This window comes from Aphelocoma coerulescens, chromosome 5 (genome assembly GCF_041296385.1).
Source record: "Aphelocoma coerulescens isolate FSJ_1873_10779 chromosome 5, UR_Acoe_1.0, whole genome shotgun sequence".
Lineage (NCBI taxonomy): Eukaryota > Metazoa > Chordata > Aves > Passeriformes > Corvidae > Aphelocoma > Aphelocoma coerulescens.
The window spans coordinates 2530722-2536470 of NC_091019.1; the positions used below are offsets into that span (position 1 = coordinate 2530722).

At 55.7% G+C, this 5749-nt stretch overlaps 1 long non-coding RNA gene across 3 annotated transcripts; it reads left to right on the forward strand.

Moving 5' to 3' along the window:
• Positions 1-267: 267 nt before the first annotated feature.
• LOC138112113 (uncharacterized) lies at positions 268-5365 on the forward strand. Of its 3 annotated transcripts, none has more exons than XR_011151554.1 (5): positions 268-375; positions 1241-1419; positions 1561-1712; positions 1926-3236; positions 5104-5365. It is a non-coding gene; the product is annotated as an uncharacterized lncRNA (long non-coding RNA). The 3 variants fall into 3 exon arrangements; XR_011151553.1 differs by having other exon boundaries at positions 3122-3236; XR_011151552.1 differs by having other exon boundaries at positions 1561-3236.
• Positions 5366-5749: the final 384 nt, after the last annotated feature.

Here is a 5749-nt window from a genome sequence, read left to right on the forward strand (position 1 = left end):
TATAAAGGAAAAGAAATAACAGAGATAGAGAGACAGAGATATAGAGCCCGGTCCGGCCGCAACCTCTCCCACCGAGCGCCGAGGGAACAAATGGCGGCGGGGCCGATTCCCGAGGCTTAAATCCCCTCGGCCCCGCCCCGCGCAGCCGCTCTGGGGCCCCGCGCACCTGTGCGGACCCCGCCCTTCACACCTGTGCCGGCCCCGCCCCGCCCCGCCCGCGCCCGTAAATGCCGGCGGATCCGCGCCCGCTCCGCTTTGTGCGGTGGATGCTCTTTCTGCTCGTCCCGGGCTGCGGCGGGACCGTCGTTCGGAGCGCTGAGCGGAGCCCGGCACCGGGGGCTGCTCCCGGCGCTGCGCCGAGCCCGAGGCGCTGAGGTGGGACCGGGAACGGGGCCCGGGGATTCGGGTTCGGGTCCTGTCGGTGTCTGCTGGGGGTCCCGGGCCGAGCCGCTTGTCCCTCGGCGGGCGGGGTGTGGCTCCCGGGGCCGGAGAACTGAGGTAGGATTGGGATGGCGTTAGGGACCGGGATCGCCGCGGGTGCGAAGAACCGCTCCGGGATTGGCGCTGGGGCCGAGCCCGGCGCTGCCGCTCCGACTGCGGCCAGCGCGGGGCTGGGGTCCCGCCGGCGCTCCGGGTACCGTCCCGCCGCGGCCGCGGGGAGCCGGGGCCGTGCCGGTGCCGGGCCCGCCGGGCGGGCGGCGCTTCCCCGGAGCAGGCGCTGGATCGCGGCTGGAAGCGGGCGGGGCGCGGGGACCGCTCGTGCTGGCCCCGGCACCCCCAGAGGCCGCCGCTCCCTCAGCGCCGCCCGCCCCGTGGGGCGGAACCGGAGCGGCGGCGCTCCCGGCCCGGGCCCGCCCGCAGCCCCCGCGGGGACGCGCAGCTCCCCCGGCCCCGGCGCTGCCGAGGCCGCCGCACCCCCTGCGCAGAGCAGCGCCCGCCTCCCCCCGCCCCGGGGCCGCTCCCCCGGGGGCCTCCCGCCCGCCGCGCCCCCGCCCAGCGAGCGCGGCTGCAGCGCCGCGGCCGGGAGGAGCCGCTCCCCCGGGCCGGGCGCTGGCGCCGAGTCCGCTGCTGCCGCTCCTGCTCTGACTGCGCCCGCTCTGGGGCCGGGGCTCGGTGCCGCTCGGGCCGCTCAGCCGGTACCTGATGCTCTCCTTCCTCTCCCCCGCTTTCTCTGGGGCTTGCACGCTCCAATGCAAAAACCTCTGGGTTTAAAAGTCCAGTGGAAACTGTTTATTTCCAGAGCACAGGAGATCCTGAGTGGCAAGGGATACACAAGGAGCACCAAGTCGAACCCTTATGTGAATGGCTCATCTGGGGGTTGAACCCACACCTGGGCATTCTCAGCACCCTGCTCCAACCAAGCCAATCTCAGCTCCTGGCAATGTCCTTTGTGGGATGGGAATGCCAAGTGCCAGCAAGGTAATTCCTTTGCAAATACAGCTCCTTCTTGTATGTTAATGCTGCTTTACACCCCAGCCGCTGATCATGAAACAACACAGGTGATCAGTTGTGTGGCAGCACAAAACTCTTCCCATAACCCTGATTTCCTGTCCTTTCCAGGATTTACCCAACAGCTATGAAGGTGCTGGTTCCAGGTCCCTTTCCAGGGAGAAATGAGCAAGGCAAGTCCTGAAGGTTCACTTGCTCCATAGCCAAAGATCTTCTGGAGAGTGTCAGAGCTGCTCCTGCCTGCAGAGGGGTGTTTCCCACAGGTGAGTGTTCACAACCCAAAATCACAGTGGCTCCTGAGGCCGGGGCAGCTTTTGTGGCCCAGAGCTGCACAGAGCTCTCAGTGACTCCTGCTCACTGCCAGGAGTGTTCCTTGGTGCTCCTTCTGTGTGTCCCAGCTGGCAGGGAATGGGGACAGGGAGAAGGCCGGGAGCCCCAGGAAGGGAAGGAGCAGCTCTTGTGCTTTGGATTTGCAGAGAGGAGCTGTGCCTGCAGTGTCCTGCCCGTGGCATACAGCGTGCCAAACACACATCCCGGGAACGGGCACTGGGCTGCCCGGGCAGCGCTGGGATGGACATGGATAAAGGGCTGCCCGCGGCCCCTCGGCCAGGGGCTGCTCTGAACAGGCACCTGGAGATGCTTCAGCCCCGACAGACCCCACTGACACCCCAAAAATACCCCAAGGAACAGCTGGCACCGGGGAATGTCGGCACAGGCTGTTTGCAGAGGGGCTCAGACAGCAATTCCCGCTGCCGACCTCCCACACACCTGCCAGCTATGTCCCAGCCACCCAAAATGCCTTCCCTTCCAGCCTGAGGACATCATCCCTCAGCAGCGTTAAAGCCAAGGCAAGCTTCCCCCACAGCAATGAAATGCCAAGCAATGCCCTCAGAGATGCCTTCAAATGAAAGGTCAGAGGCAGAGAAATCTCTTTGGATTGAGTTGGCAGTTTTTGGGGAGCCAGCTGGAACTGCACAGCTGATGGAAAGCTTTCCCAGGTGGCTCACACTGCAGGTACCCTGAAGGCAGGGATGTGCATCCCTTTCCTGAGGGAAAAGAACTTCCAGAGGCCACTCCTGAGGCTCTGGAATGAAATCAGCTCCTGCAGGGAGAGAAGTCCTCCCGGGGGCACAGGGGCTGCCTCAGCACGGGCTGGGAGCGCGTCCGGCCAGCGCCTTCTCCTGCTTTCAAACATCACCTGGAGCCCGAGCTCGGGGGGTGCAGGCAGCTGAATTCCAGGGAACTCTGCCAGGTGCCCCCCAGGGACATTGGGGGGGCTGGGGGATGAGGGTTACAAACAGCAAATTCTGTGGAGCATGAACCTGTCCTTGTCCCGACTCTGGTGAGCTTCCCTGGAAGCTCTGCTGCTTCCTGACACACCTGCTGTTAAATAGGCAGCTCTGCATGGGAATATCCATGCTCCAGGAGGCACTGGGAGGCTATTCCAGTGGGAATTCAGGGCTTTGGGTAGAATTCATGTGAACTAGCAAAGCCAAACCCCAAATCTGGGCACCACACAGGGAACAATCTTTGTGCTGCCCTGGCAGCCAAAGCCCCTGGGCTGGGAAATGTCAGCAGGCAAATGGATAGAATGATCTAAATCCCAGCATCCCCCAAAGGGACGATCCATCACCTCCCTTTGCTCCCAAAGTGTCCCCTCTGTTCTGCACAGGTGCCCTGGGGATGCCAGGGAGGTCCCTTTGCCCACAGTGCCTTTCTCCTGCCCCTCTCCAGCCCGAGGCCTCTTCTCCCTTCCCTGCCAGCTGCTGCCAAGGAAGGAGGACACAGTGAGTCCTGAGTTTACTTGAAAATAGTCCTTCCCTCACCTTGAGATGACCTGAGACTTCACCCCCAAAATTTCCCCATCTGTCTCCTTCTGAGTTCCTCATTTTTTACAAGGAAGCATTCTTTCTCTGCTCTGGAGATTACCACAAGATTTGCCCCCAAAACTTTCCCCCCTGTCCACTACCTCTTTCCTCATTTCCACCTCAGTATTTTCATTCTTTGCCCTACAGATGCTTTCAATTTTTACCCCCCAGAATTTCCCTACCTGTCCATAAGTGATTACCTCAGTTTACCCCATCAAGTGCATTCTCTCTGTTACAGATCACATCACATTTTACCCCCAAAATTTTCCGTACCTCTCCACCACTGAGTACTTCATTTTTACCTCCAAATACTCCTTTTCTACCATGGAGATTCCCTCAAGTTTTACCCCCCAGATTTACTCACCTGTCCACAGCAATTCCCTCAGTTTACCTCAGGATGCTCCTGCTCTCTCCTAGGGATGACCTCACATTTTACCCCCTCAATTTTCCCTACCTGCCCAATTCTGATCACCTCCTTTTTAGCTCAAAATAGTTCTTTCTTCTACAGATGAACTTGGATTTTATGACCAAAATGTTTATTTTGTCCCCTGTACACTGACTAGATTGTAAAACCAAAACCACGCAGGTTCTGTCTGTCTTATCCCCAAAATATTAGTTCTGTCCTCTACAAATTAGGTCAGATTTTTTCTCAAAAACACTTACTGTTCCTACATAATTACCTCAGGGTTTGCCCTCCAAATTCTACCTAATGTTGGCTACTGATCACCTCATTGCTTCCTCAATATGTTCATTCTCTGCCCTACAGATCTTCCCAAGTTTTATACCCCAAATTTCCTTGCCTCGCCCCAGTGACTGCCTCAGTTTATGTCAGTGGTCACACTCTCCCTAGAGATTACCTCAAGTTTAACCCCCAAAATTTTCCTTAACTGTCCACAACTTATTACCTCATTTTTACCTCAAAATACTCATTCTCAACATTTAGATTATTTCAAGTTTTACCCCCCAAAATTCCCCTACCTGTCCACTACTGATTCCCTCATTCTTCCTTCAATATTTATTTACTTTCTACCATGTAGCTTCTATCAAGATTTACCCCCAAAGTTTTCCATCTGTCTACTACTGATTACCTCATTTTTACCTCAAAATGTTCTTTCTACAGCTTATTTAATGTTATTTTTACACACATTTCCCTACCTGCCCACAACTGATTCCCTCATGTTACCTCAGTGTGTTCATGCTCTCCCCTAGAGATTAGCTCAGATTTAGCCCCCAAATTTTCCCCACATGCTCAGTACTCATCACCTCATTTTTCCCTCAAAGTGTTCCTTCTCTGCTCTTGAGATTTTGTCAAGTTTTGCCTCCAAAATTTTCCTTATTTGTCTACTACTCAGTACCTCATTTTTACACCAAAATATTCATTCTGTCCCCTACAGATTACATCAAGTTTTACCCCCCAAATTTTCCTTCCTGTAAAATATTAACTCTTTTCTGCCCCAAAAATGAGTGATCTCTCCCCTAAACATCACCTCAGCTTTTCCCTCAAAAATGCCACCTCGCTCCCCTCGACATCCCCTCCCATTTTCCTACACAAACAATTCTTGTGTCCCCCCTCAGCCACCCCAGGTTTTCAGCTGAAAATGTCTCCTCTGTCCCCTCTAAGTTATCCCAGATTTTCCCAGTGAGGAGCTGCAAGGAATTCAGGCAGGGCCAATGACACCAGGGAACAGCTGTAATTTCAGAGGCAGAGAGAGAAGATCTACCAGGAAAGGGGAAAGGTTCAGAAAACATTTCTGCAATTAATTAATTAATTAATAATTATTTCCAGTTCCCCACTGAGAAGAACACAACCTCACAGCTGTTAAGGCCTGACAGTCCCCTGCAGGGAGAGCTCAGCACATGTCCACAGAGGCAACCCCAGCATCTGCAAGAAAGAAAGAAACAGCAAAAGGTGATTTCTTCTCTTTCCAAGTTATTTCAAGTGCTCACACCCAAACCAACCTTTGCTCTTGATTCTGGCCGGGTGCATGGTGAGCGGTGGGCACAGGTCATGTCATCCATGCTGATGTGAGTGATGCTTTCTGGGGGAAATCAGCCGATTTCCAAAGTTCCCTTCCTGCCCCGTGCCTGATCTGCACAGGAGAAAACCCCTTCCCTGAAGGGATTGTGCTCCCTCTAATGCCATTTGCCCAGTCTGTTCCATGGGGATATTGCCAGCCTGGGGGAGCAGAGGCACCCGCAGCTCTCAGCACTCTCTGCTCCAAGCACAGCTCTGGGCTCCTTTGCAGACTGCCTCTGCCGTGGGGTTTTCTCCAGGAGAAGCCAAGGAATTGCTCATGGAAGGGTGCAGATTAAGTTATCCCAAAGGGAAGCAAAGAATCAGTACTCCAGGAAGAGCCCCTGGGGTCTGCTGGGCTGAGGTGGGAAGGGGACATTCCTTGCCTGCAGGGCCAATACACAACAACCTCCAACCC